Genomic DNA, 14330 nt, shown 5'->3' on the forward strand with positions numbered 1-14330 from the left:
GAGAGAGAGAGAGAGAGAGAGAGAGAGAGAGAGAGAGAGAGAGAGAGTGTATACAGGAATGGAATGGTCTCCTGACTTTTAGACTTGTTCTTCATAGTACTGTCATGAATGAATACAAATTAATGAAAACAACCCCAGACACAGATTTTGTGAGTTCCTTTTGAGATAATTAGTTTTATATCATTTTATAGATAAGGCCCTAAAAAGTAAAGAGACTAGGGAAGTCAAGCTCACACAGAAAATATTTAGCAGAGCTGGGATTTGAACACAGATGTAAAATCCCTCCCTCTTTCCACTCTACCACTCTGCAGGAGGACATTCAAAGAAAGAATAGCAACAATTCAAAGATAAGGATACAAGAACTTTATGAGGAATTAAAATAAATGAGCAACTGTCCTGAGCAGAATGAAATTGGACATTTACTGCATAGTCTCAGCTATTTACCAGCTCCAGTTCCATGACTCCAATGAAAAAAAAAAGGGTTTTAATGCTTTTAGACTCAGGGAACATATTTCATTCAATTCACTAGCAAAAGGTATAGCCCAGACAAGGCTTTCTTCTGACCATTCACCTATCTCCTTCACACCATGGTAGGTCACTTTTATATCTTCATTGATTTTTCAGGCACACCATAATAGTAAAAAGTCAAGGAAGGGCTTTGTGTTATTGTTGATGACGAATGCCAATAATTTTTCCAGAGAGACAACAAGAAAAGAAAGGAAAATAAATAGCACAGGACTAGCTAGCTTCCCTTTGAGTATGAATATGTGGGGTCCACATAGTTTTTGAAATTTAGTAAAATCTTTCCCCAACCTTGTATTAGAAGTCATTTTACCACAAAACCCCAGCTCTATAACTTTCTTATCCAGACTACTCCAGTAAACTTTCAGTAACCATCTACCATGTGTAAGGTACTATGATATGTACTAGGGCCTGTTATTTCATGAAGGTAGGGAGCTTTGACAGAGCACATTCCCCTACCATTTCAGAATGATTTCTTCACTATAAGTGTATTCTTAGAGATGCTGGGGACAAAAAGACAAAATTAAAAATGTTCCTTTCAACCACAAACCTTCCATGCTCATTTCCCTTCTAATTTCCTTACATTCTCCCTCTTGCTCCAATTTCTAATGACTCTAGGTCATTTCCCTCTACAACCTTTTGTGCTCTACTTAATGTACCAGCCTCCCTTATTGTTAAAGATTACCTCAAAAATACCACCTCTCCAAGTTTTTTTTTTCCTCTCTCTCTCTATATATACATATACATACACACATATATACATATGTGTAAATATACATACACACATATGATTTTTTTATTTGTAGCAGACTAATTTATTATAGAGCCAATAGCTGAATTTATTGTCACTGAATATCCATTCAAAACCTCGTCTATTTCTATTAGTGTAGTCGCTTGTCCTTGGACAACAACAGATGTGGGCTCAACAAATGCTAATTGATGAAGAAGACAGCTGTTTCCATTGTGTGTGTGTGTGTGTGTGTGTGTGTTGTTTAAGAATATAATTTTTTGGAGTTTTCTATTCCATTACCAAGATGAAAATTCTTTGCTTCTGATGTTTCAGAATAACAAGTACTTAACATTTCTGAGAGATCTGATCTCCTGAGTTTGAATCAGTATGCTATTATATGCAAGACACCCTTCTGCAAAGCTTGACTGTTTCTTTCATTTAACTAATACTTGCCACTTATCAAACAGCTACTTCTTTGATATAATTCCTTTAATTCCTTGGCTTAAAAGTCAATGATAATTAAAAACTCTGAATTTCATACTTTTCTAGTCAGCAAGTCCTACAGAAACCAACTTTTAGAGTTTTGTTAAGAGTTTTGTTGTGACTATTCCCTCAGGCCCCTGCCAAAGGATGGAATAATTCAGAAAGAAAAAAAAATAAACTATAGGGTTACTATTTGCTTCCTGATAGTGTGTTATTCACTGCAGTTTAAAAAGGCTCTCAGTGACATTGCTAACAGAGGGGATCTTTAGAATTCCATTTACAGAATTCTTTAAAGGCAAGGTAGTTATTCAGTTTTTTGAGATTCTTTCAGTTATAAGCTACAGGCAGGGTGGGGGTTTAAAGAATATTACCTGCTGCATAATCTACAATGATATATGTTACAATAAAAGTATTCCCAAGGTTTTGATTAACTGGTTTTGTCTATTCTCCAGTCTGAGACTATAGGTTGTTTTTGGAAGTCAACAAAAATTCTTTTCGTTCAACAATTATGTGAAGTAACAAATACAAAACAAAAATTGCCACTAATACAAGGTTCTTTTTAATTTGTCTGAGTTATGGAATAGTGTAGTTTCTGAAGAATTAAGATTTAACGTAATCCAAAGGACAGTGGATAAGTTAAAGGTGGGCAGTGAGAGACTGTAACACATTATGAACAGAGAATTGTGCAACAAAAGTATAATGTATTGAAAGATATCATCAAAGATACCCTTCATCCCAAAAGGAGCGTAGCTTGCAGTCCGAGTAAGGAATTGAAAATCCCTGTCTCTGCCAGCATCCACAAAATATCTTTAGAAAAACAGACAAAAGGCCACAGCATGTGAGTGTCCTTCTTGTGAGGATTTCAGGAAGGGGCTGGACAAAGATTACGTAGCCTGTTTAGGTATAATTAAACTACGATCTATAACATTGAAGGGATTGTCTCCACTGATAAAATTACAAACAGAGAAGGAAATTCAGACTAAATAATTCCATATTCAAATGTCTTTTCAAATTCCATTTTCAAAATGTGTCTACCAATTCAACAGTCAGAGATTCTATGAACTATGAGAATGATTCAACTTCAGATATTTCTAACATCTTCCATGTAAGGATTCCTTCTGTGAGGTAGATCATAGGGTCTCCATGCTGTAGTAGATGATTCAATGGGTTATTGGGGCTAGAACAATTCATTACCAAGGATGACCTTCTGGGGAATGTGTCTGAAATTGTCTAGGTTGATTATCTAGTTGATTGTCTAGTATCTAGTTTGATTCTCAAATAATTCCTCATTTCCTCTCCTCTTCCATCCTTTCTTTTCTTCCTTCCTAAAGGAGTTCACTGTTTGGCTCAGTATTCCCTTCAGTTCTAACCTCTGGCCTCATAATAAGGGACTTCAAGATATAAAGTGAATTTCACACCCTAGTACTTAACCTCCTTAACTACTATTATGAACAACTTCATTAGACTTCCGTCATACCCAGGAACAGTCATATTGTTGATTTTGTCATCACTTATGAGCATTTCATTTCCATTATCAAGAACTTCCTGCATCGGGGTGGCTAGGTGGTGCAGTGAGTAGAGCGCTGGCCCTGGAGCCAGGAGGACCTGAGTTTGGATTCAGCCTCAGACACTTCACACACACACACACACACACACACACACACTAGCCCTGTAACTTAAGGCAAGTTACTTAACCCCACCTGCCCTCCAAAAAAAAAAAAAACCCAAAAAAAAAAAAAAAAAGAACTTCCTGCATCTCTCCTTCCTCCTTAAAACTAAAATCCTTGGGGGGTGGGACGGTGGGCGAGGGAGTGGGGAGAGACTATTGTCACTTACACTGACTTCCATTTTTCTACTTCCATACACTTCTCAACACCTTGAAAACTAGTTTTGGATTATATTATTCAACTTGATTACCAAATTCAATTCTATTTTCTCAGGTCACATTTTTCTTGATCTTTCTGCAACATTTGACATTGTTGACCATTCTCTTCTTGATACTCTCTCATCTCTGGTTTTTGTTCTACTGTTGTCTTGGGTCTCCTGCCTTTTTGGTCACTACTCAGCTTCCTTTGTTGGATTATCATTCATGTCTACCCCCTTCAATATAGGTAGACACCCAAGATTCTCTGTCCTACCAGATTCAGTTATCATCTTTTATGTTTTAAGCACCAAATATGCATATCCAACTGTATTTCCAACACTAGTTTCTCTCCTGAATTCCAGTAATATATCACTAATTATTGAACATGAAACTAGGTATCCCATATGCATCTCAAACCAAACACATCCAAAACAATTCATTATATTTTTCCCTGTCAAGACATCAGGAGACATCCCATTTTCCAGAGCTAAGACCCAGCAAGCAGGCTATGCCCTGAGCTTGTCATAACAACAATCCTTAGCATTCACTCTCTAGATGATCTCTGACCCAGCAAAATCCCAGAATTGTTACACACCAGCATCAGGTGGTCTCTGAACTTGGACAAGAACCTGTAGTGCCCATGTTCTGGTTATGAAGTCCTTCTATGAATCAAACTTATCACATTGTTGCTATAAACCCTCATTGACAGGGCTACAGCTCACTGTGCAGCTTTGTACAGATATTGAGATCCCCACACTGCCTCAAGTCCCCCCACTCGGGGCAGGGCTCTGGCACATGTGCTCTTAATTGCAAGTTATTTTCCTCACTCTGAAATTAATTAAAATTCTGTTTCATTCCTGACTCTCCTGTCTCTAGCCTTCTTTGTTCAGCTTTGGTTACCCACAGGTTAGAGACTGGTTCTAGTTCAGTTAAAACCCCCAAATCTATCCTATTTTATAAATCCAATGTTATTTCAGGAATACTACTTGTTCCAGTTACCCAAGTTTGAAACCTCAGAATTAACTTTGATTCTTTTATTCTCAGCACTTTTTTTCTATTTCCAGAGCATCTGTTCTATCCATTCCCCTTTCTCCACTCACAGAACAATTACTCTAGTTAGGACATTCATCACTTTTCATCTTAATTCTTGCAATAGCCTCCTACCTAGAATTCCTACCTCAAGTCTCCTCTGCAATTTCTTTTCCACACAGGTGCTAAAGAGATATTTCTAAAATACAAATGTAATAATTTCATTCCCTTTCTCAAAAAAGCTCCAGCAGTCCCTCATAACTCTTGAGATAAAAGGAAACTTTTAACTGGCAAGGAAAAACTTTCACAATATGAATCATCTAACTTTCCAGGCTTATTATAAATTACTCCATTTGTCATGAACTATGTTCCCAACAAACTCGCCTACAGCTAAATGGTGTGGTGGATGAGGTGCTGGTCCTGGAGTCAGGAAGACCTAAGTTCAGATCTGGCTTCAAATATTTTGGAGCTATGTGATCCTGGGCAAATAACTAAACGTCTCTTTGCCTCAGTTTCCTAAACTTTAAATTAGAACAACTACCTCCCAGGGTGATTGTTAAAATAGAATTTGTAAAGTGCTTAGCACAGTGCCTGGCTTATAGTAAGCACTTAATAAATGCTTATTGCCTTCTTTCCTCCAGCAGCAAAAGAGGAGGTTGTACTGCATGGCCTCTATGGTCTTGTTTAGCTCTTAATACCTTATCGTAATGTACTGATTTGATTGAGAGACACTTATTATAACAGTTGACCCTTCCTGAAAGCTTTTCTACCATGGTAAAATTGTCAAATCTTGAGCTCTTTTGTTAAGCTACTCAGGTTCACAGATGGATGACTGATCAGAGTAGACTTCATTCATTCAACAAACATTATAGACAGCCTATATGAAAAGTTCTTGGCTAGACCACAGGTATAAGAGGTTATGTGTGAGAATATTTGTGTTTGTGTGTGTGTGTGTGAATATGTGTGAGTGTGTGTTGTGTAGATCTTTCTTGTGAGGATATTACACTTACAGGGATAAGAAGACATAAATATATTTGATAAAAACAAAGTGAATTGAGTGCAAGAGAAAGATGGGGGCAAAGTACCAGTATAAATTTGAGAATTCATTTCTAATGAGACTTATAATAAAGCATTTAATGGACCTGACAAGGTGATGTGTACCCACCATGTAGCAAGAGCCTGCTGATTCCATTTTGAAATAGTCCCAGAAGCTTGCTTCATTTGGACAGTTGTTAAAGCTGTTCACTGCAGAAGGTGTTGATGAAGCTTTAGTTTGATGCCATTTCAAAAGCCATCTATATATAGAGAGAAGGGAACATTAAAAAAAATGTTTGCCACCTCCTGAAAGTTTCTCTAATATCTCCCCACAGCTCTTAATACATTCATTTTTGTCTCTTATAAGCACAAAATAATTTGTTACTTTGTAATCACGTCATTTCCCAACAAATCTCTGTGTCTGTGTATAATGTATGTACATATTTACGTATATGAATAGGCATGTAGATATACCTATACATGCATATACATACACATATGCATGTGTATATGTGTGAGTATACATAAATATATATGCATATATAAATTCATCTGTTTACACACACTGGTATATACATTTTCAGTACAAGAAAACTCATCTCAGAAAATATATACAGACACTCTTTTGGGGAAAAAATCTTTCATTTTGCTTTTAAAAAGTAACAGAATATTATGCAGCATATTGTTTTATTTATATAGAACTATTGATGCTGAAATGTAATGAAACTAAAGCAGTAAATACCATTTAGTTGTATAAATATATACATGAATAGAAACATATATACATATGAATATTCATACAGATACATGCTGTTTATTTCTTTCCTAAAGTACAGGTCTGACCATGATATATCCTTATTCAAATAAGCTATAATGGTTCCCAATTACCCCTAGGATTAAATATAAATCCCCCTGTTTTGAACTTAAAGCTCTTACAATCTAACCCCATTCTACCTTTCCATCTTTATTACACATAACTACCCTCCATACACCATATAATTATGCTATAGGGGTTGTCTTATTGTTCCACACAGATAAAAATGTTTACAGCATTGCTAACAATGCATCCTGCCTAGCACTTAGTAGCCATTTAATAAATAATTATAGACTTAATTAAGAGCATTCTATCTCTTCTTAACAGATCTTTGCATTTTGGGTATCCAAGAAGCTAGAACACCTCTTGGGATTCCAGGATGCCTACTGTTCCTTCAAGACTCAGCTCAAGAACCACCTTCTGAAGCATACTTTTCCTGTCTCTTCCCTAAAGATAGTAATGGCTTTTTTTTTCCTCCATGACTACATTTTGCCTGTTTTGTATGTGTTCTGTATTTACTATTTATGTGTGTGTGTGTGTGTGTGTGTTGTATCTCTATTCTTATCTGCTGATCTTTATCAATGAAAGAAGTTTCCACATTTTCTACACTGGGAGTTTGCAATACAAACACAGTCACATTCACACCTCAACTCCCACCCAACTCAAGTCCCACCCTACTCTTCAACTCACTGCCCAATAAACAACTTTTACTTGAGGGATAAATTCTGTATCTCTGATAATATCATCATTGATACAAGACACTTTTATGGAGGAAACTCTTACTTCCAATGCAGATTGGTAATTCTCTTGTAATTTAAAGTTTTGAGGATTTTCCGAAGCAACTTAGAAATTACTGGCTCAGAGTCATATGTCCAGAGAAAGGCCTTGAATCCAAGTCCTTCTGATTCCAAGATCATTTTCTCTATATTGAGTTCTCTATATTGAGAGGCCACCTTGTTTTCCATGAATCACTTTAGATCAAGTCATTCACTGGGGAAAAATGTTTAATCTAGGTGCTGGGGGAAGAAATATTAAAACACTTGTTAAACAAGGAAAACTCTAGGATGGAGACCAAACTGAAGCATCTAACAAATTTAGAACCCCATGTCTCATTTTCATTTTTCTTTTATGACAATGATATGGATGCTTTTGTTGTTGTCACTGAGGATAGTTTACAATTATCTTTATTTCTAAAGAAATTTTATATGAAATTAATACATCATATTACAAAATGTACATTTATCTTGAGTGACTAATTTGGTGATATTATTAGCTTCCGTGGGTTCAATTATCCCTTATATGTATATGATTCTGCTAACTGTAAGTCCAAAAAATCTCCCTCCTTAATTCTATGCCTTGTATCACCAGCTATTCCTTAGGTATAACATATTGGCACTTCAAACTCAACATTTTCAAGACAGAACTCATTATCTATCTACTTCCTCCCCCAAATCATCTGTTTTACAAACTTCCACATTTCTGTTGAAAGCACCAACATTATTCTAGTCAACCAGTTTTACAATTTATATTGTACTTGACACTTCACTCTCCCTCAGTTGCCCAATCACCTTATTTCTTTCTCTGCAATGTATCTCACATATCTTCTCCTCTTGATTCATACAAACATCATCCTTTTTCACATTCCCAAAACATTTCTCCTGCATTATTGCTGTAGCCTCCAAACTGCTCTTCCTGACTTGATCCTCTCCCTACACTAAACTATTCTGCAAAGGAGTGCCAAAGTGATTTTCCTAAAATGCAGAACTGATAATATCACTTCCTTTATTCAGTAAGCTCTAGTGGTCCCCAGTTACCTTTAGAATAAACTATAAATACTTCTGTTTTGATTTTACAGCTCTTTATAATCTGGCTCTTTTCTTCTGCAACATCAGCATTCTGATTATTGCATGTGTAAACCAACATTTACTTAGCATACTACCTGGAACAAAGTGAGCATTTAATAAATGACTGTTGACCTGAGTGACAACATTACATCTTTCCTCACAATGTTTTTGAACTTGAGTGTCCTCCATGACTAGAATGTCTCTTGGAATTCCAGGTTCCTTTCTTTTAAGATTTAGCTCAAAAATATCCTTCTTTATCAATATTTCCTCCCCACCCTCAAGTATTAACACGCTTTCTTCCAAAATTATCTTGTACCTGCTTTGTATGTTTCATATTCATGAACATATATGTTCAAGCTGTTTCTTTCTAGTAGAAAGGAAGCTCCTTAGGGCAAGGGGCCTTTTATTTTTGTTACTATATTTCCAAGGCAAAGCTAAGTCACTAGTACACAGCAGGTTCTTAATATATATGCGCTGTTTTATTGTTGATTATTTTTAGCTTTATAGAGTTTGCTTTTGTTACCATACAGAGTTTTAAAGCATATTCATTTAATGATATATATTAGATGCTTTAATCAAAATCTGATGATTTCATTCTTAGAAAAGACTTTTACAAAATCCAAAGGAGCTAAGAGAATAACATTAATAGGATGTAGGCTGTAAAGAGAGGCTCGTCTCTTGAGGCATCCATTTGAAAGGGCTTTAACTTTTTGTTGGATATTGAATTCATAGAGCTTTGTGGTAAGTAACAATTATTTTACAATATCTTTTGACTGGGCTCAAAGAAAAAAAAAAGATCATATCAATAAAAAGGCTCAGTGAACTATCAGATTACAAACAACTGATTTCTGTGATTTCTTATCCATGTGGAAGGAAGAAAGAAAAGTTGTATTCAGCTGCATGAACAAGAGGGCACATAAACATTAGGTGTTCAATTTTTGCTTGTATTCATTTAAATAAACATTGATTTATTCCCCAATGTATATGTGTATCTCCTGTAAGGCACTAGGATAGAGATAGAAACTGGTCCTGCCCTCATGGAATTTAGTATGTACCTCACTTAAAAACAACAACAATAACACTTATATGAAGTTGTAGGAATAAAAGTGCTAACAACTATTTTTATCTAAAATATTACCTTAACTACTAAAATAGCCTACAACATTTGCAAATTTGATTTATTTCCCCAAAGTAAAAAACCTGGTCACAACTTTTAGGAGTGTGTCTACTATGTAAAGAGTGGATCTTTGCATTTTTCCTGGGGAGAAGTATGATGTTATAAAAAGAACAGTGGGGAAAGGACATATCACTAACTTTTCTACAAAGTTGCTATATGTACTTATGGAAGGGAGGGAGGAGGCCAGGTCATCTTCTTATTTTTCCCATATAAACATCATCACCCTCATACCCTTAGGTTATGCATCTACAGAAAGCATATGCCCTCTATACCTCATCCCTAGACAGATTTAATCTTCTTCAAAAGACTGATGCTAATATATTTGAGAAAGAAATATAATTTTCTTGGGTGGGGACACAGTTTCATTCAGCTAGAGCAGATTGTTCTCTATGCCTTCACACACATGCCCTAAATAAATTTTCTTCAAAGCACCAGAATTTCTGGTCATGGTTTCTATTGATGAACAACTTTGCTTAAATTACTTAACCTTTTCCAATCTCATCTGGAAAATGTTTTGATTGAGTTACACCAATGGCTCCCATGTGAGGCTATGGATTGAGGAGAATCTATCTGTGAATTATTCCATGACAGCACTGAACATTGTCATTTTGAACTTCATTTCACTCTAACAAAGTGGGAGAGGGTCCATGAAAATTGTTGACTTTAACAAGTTTCTCCAAACTCAGAAAGGTTGAGAAAAGATATATTTATGAACAACTTGGGTCTCAAGTCTAGGCATTTGTATAAGACTCTCGATATTGTAGGTGAGAAAGACTAACCCAAACTGTGACTATATGAGGGACAAAATTGACAAGTTTGAGAGAAGAGAGTGCTGTGGTTCTTGTTGTTTTTGTGGTTGGTTTGGTTTGTTCCCCTTTAAACTTCCTGCTTAGAGAGAAGACACATGCAGTCCCAGGGTCTCTTCAGGAAGAAGTCTAAGGAGGGAAGAAAGGATTCTGGAGGAGAAACTTGCACCTATTTAAGTCTGGTGGATCATTAGCACATCCTTATTTTCAGCTTCCTGTATCAGAAACAGATTTTAGGGAATTTTTCTTCAGGTCCCATTGCTCGCTCTCTCTCTCTCTCTCTCTCTCTCTCTCTCTCTCTCTCTCTCTCTCTCTCTCTCTCTCTTTCCTCTTCTCCTCTATGCCTTACCCTCTCTTTCCCTTTCTATCATGTCCTCTTTTATTCCTTCCCTCCCTTATCTCTCCCTCTCTGTCTCTCTCTTTGTATCTCTTTCTTTCTCCCCCTTTCAATGCTCCCCCACTTTCTCTGTTTCTCTTTCTGTCTTTGTCTCTGACACATTCTCTCATGAATGTGCAGATGAGAAAAAATATATGTATGTATATAAACGTATGTATACATAGATACATATATAGACTTACACACACACACATATGAAATCATCCAGTGGGAGAGCTCATTCACTCTACATATTGTCTTGCATATTCTAATCTGTGTAACTTCTCTGATTTCTGTTTGGTATTAACTTGGGTAAATATTCACTTTTTAATACATGTGATGACCTTTTTTGTAATTAGCATTTGATAGGAAAGGAGCCAAGCCTTTGTTTATTTTTAGGACACTACTTGCCTGTTAAGAAATATAAACCAGAAAAAAAAAATCGTGTGAAACCAGAAACTCATTTCCCTAGCCTACCAATTTTTGTAGGGACAAATAGAAATAATTCTGATTCTGTCCTCCTCTCTAAGTAGAGCAGAGCACTCAACCTCATGTCCACAATCTCCTGATCCCATTGTGGCAGTAAACAAAATCTCCCTTTGATGATGGCTGGACAAGATTCTATAGATATCTTTCTTTGTCTTGCTGCAAGCTGTCTTTAGAGAAACAACATAGACAAACACATAAAGTATATATGCAACACACACAAACTCATAAACAATGAGCTTGAGGTTTTCAAAACAAATTAAATCATAATTCTCTGCCCTCCACTTTACCATTTTTCCAAATGTTATTCTAGAGTATCATTAGGAAAACCTCAAGCTCATTGTTTATGAGAAATAAACTAACCAAAACTCTTTTGTGTGCATTGTATCAGAGAGCATAATTCCTTTTCAGAGGAATTTCTCACCTTTTAGAAATCCTGTGGCCCAGATTCATACAGGGAAGTTTTATGGCACAGACACATAAACTTAGACATTTAGAGTTGCAAAGACTTTAGTGTCAATTTAATCTCACTCCTTCAATATACAACTGAATAAATGGAGGTCCAGAGATAGGAAGTGATTTACCCCAGATCATACGAGTTGAACAAATGGCAAGATTTTGCTTCTAAATCCTCTTTTTTTTTCACTGTGTCATTCTGTGTTTTTTTTTTTTTTTCATAAAAGGATATATGTAGTATCTAAGGGCCTACTAATAAACTTGGGACATATAATTTAGTTCAATTATGCTCCACAGGAAATGGCCCAAATTGAAGAATTGACAGAGGGGAGATACAAAACCAGCAGTACCTTTGCTAATTGTTTGTGGGTTTTTTTTTTCCATTTTAGAAAATAAAAATACCAAAAGGGGCAAGAAATTCTCTCTCATGGCTTTTCCTTTTTACCTAACAAAGCTCAACCTTATTACAATGTTTGCTATTAGCTGCCTTGTGGACATGTTGTTAGATGCAAAGATGTCAAATTGATTGACTCATAATCATTTCCCAAAAATATGTAAAATAAAGATTGGATCCAATCTAAAGATAATTTACATGCTGTTTGGAGAAAAAAAAGCCCATATGAAGTAACTCATTGTGAGGCAAAGTTTAACACATGTACAGTGTTGAAGAAGGTAGAATCTGATTATAACATGCTGAGAAAGTCTGATCATTGGTCCCCCTCTGCCAGAGAAAGAGACTAAAATGGCTAGAGTGATTGATGATTCCATTCAATGAAGCCCTTGAAGCAAAGAAATTCTACAACCCTATGTACTTAGCTTTATTTAGCTTCTGTGATTAGTATATTCAAAGGTAGCTAGGGTCTGTGGAACCTAGATTGGGGCCTTTACAACAGATTCCAATACCTCAATATAAAATTCCATGGAGTCTAACTTCCACAGGCCATCTCAAACCAGCCTATAATTTTCTGTGCAGGAATGATTATCTCATGTGGTGCACGATCATTTGAAATAAGAACCAGTATTCAAACTCAGGAAGACACCAGAATATAGTCAAGCACATATATCCACAGAATCATTTGCTATCAATTTGTACACAACTAATACAATTATCACTAGAACAATTGAGTATGGAATTCTGTCCAAATTCAGGGTTAAACCATCTGTGCCTTTGCTCATCAGACAAAATGAGTGAAAGACCATGCCTAAGAGAAGTCAGACATAGGCAATGCTCAAAAATAATTGCCATGAAAAAATAACATTATCAAAATTATTTTCCTGATCAACATTTGTTAATTTCATAATTTAGCACTAATGAATTGACAATAGCTTTTATGGTTTATCAATGCAGTGTAAAGTACTGTGAGTGAACTATTGATTTTATTGGTCTTCATGTAAGATGAAGTCAATATTAATGGATTTAAAATCCTTGTCCTTCCTTCTGGATAAAGATAACAGTTACATGATTATTAAATATATAAAATACACAATACAGAAAGGATGTTAAACAATGTGGATGACAGAGCTAGTATCCAGAAAAATCTTAGTAGGATAAAATGTAAGGTTGAAATAATTAAAATGAAAATGCAAACTATTAAAGTTTACACATACACACACATATACATATATATATATATATATAAAGATTTAAGTTTTGATTCAAAATAAAATCAACTATACAAATACTAGATTAAAGAGTTATGTCTATATATTAAGCTTTCTGGGGGCCAAAAGGATCTGGGGGTCAAAGTGCTCTAAAAACAATGACAGTACATTTGTGAGTGATAGTAGCTAAAAAAACTAATGCTTTCAAGGGTGGTACATATTCCAACAATAAGTGGGTGAGATTTTCTCTTTACTTTGCCCTGATCCAGAAACATTTGGAATATCGTGTTTAGTTTTTAGCACAATATATTCTCTAACAGACTGGGTAGTAAGTCCAGTCCTTATGAGCCTGCACAGAATATTTACTTTGTGCAATACTTAAACATCTTACTTAACACACTTAGACATCTGTAATTGTTTCTAATCTGCTAACCTAGGAGCTTCTTCAATTGGCTGCACACAGTCTAAACTGAGGGTGCACTCAAAAGCCACTAGTAAACTACAACTTCTTCTTTCACGTTAGCTGACTTCTTTTCACCTAGAAAAAGATCAATGAAAGAAAAGAGACAGTACTATATGAGAAGCCACAACACATGGCCAATGAATGTCAGCTTTAGTTCTTTCCTTCAGTGGTTATTCTTTTATTCTAGGTGAAAGAGATCAGCACCTACAACCTCATGACTTTATAAAAATCAGGAGTGAGTCATCAGAAGATTTAGAAATGGAATCTATGCCTATGTTTACAGCCATCTAATCCATCTTTGAGTTCCCAGGAGGAAGGGATAACATTTAAGACCTAGTCCTTTGATAGCTGAGACAATACCTCATATAACTCATACACTAGCAATGCTTCTTTGGATGTGAACCTGATGAGTCCAAGTCTATTTAGAAACTTCATTAAGTCTGACCTCACTCTCCTCAGAGACTAATGTAGAATAGAGGAGAGGGTCCCAGCAGCTTGAGGCAATAACATTGAAGAGGTACACCCCCAACACTTCAAGAAAGAAGCTAAGCCATCCTTGTTCTATCAGACTGAGGCTAAACTACTCTATACATTGGGAAGTATGATTGATAAGCAGATGAGTGTCCAGGGAAAGGTAAGCAGG

This window comes from Petaurus breviceps, unplaced genomic scaffold, assembly GCF_028583685.1.
Source record: "Petaurus breviceps papuanus isolate PSGF00001 unplaced genomic scaffold, PetGlider_PUasm1.0 76, whole genome shotgun sequence".
Taxonomy (NCBI): domain Eukaryota; kingdom Metazoa; phylum Chordata; class Mammalia; order Diprotodontia; family Petauridae; genus Petaurus; species Petaurus breviceps.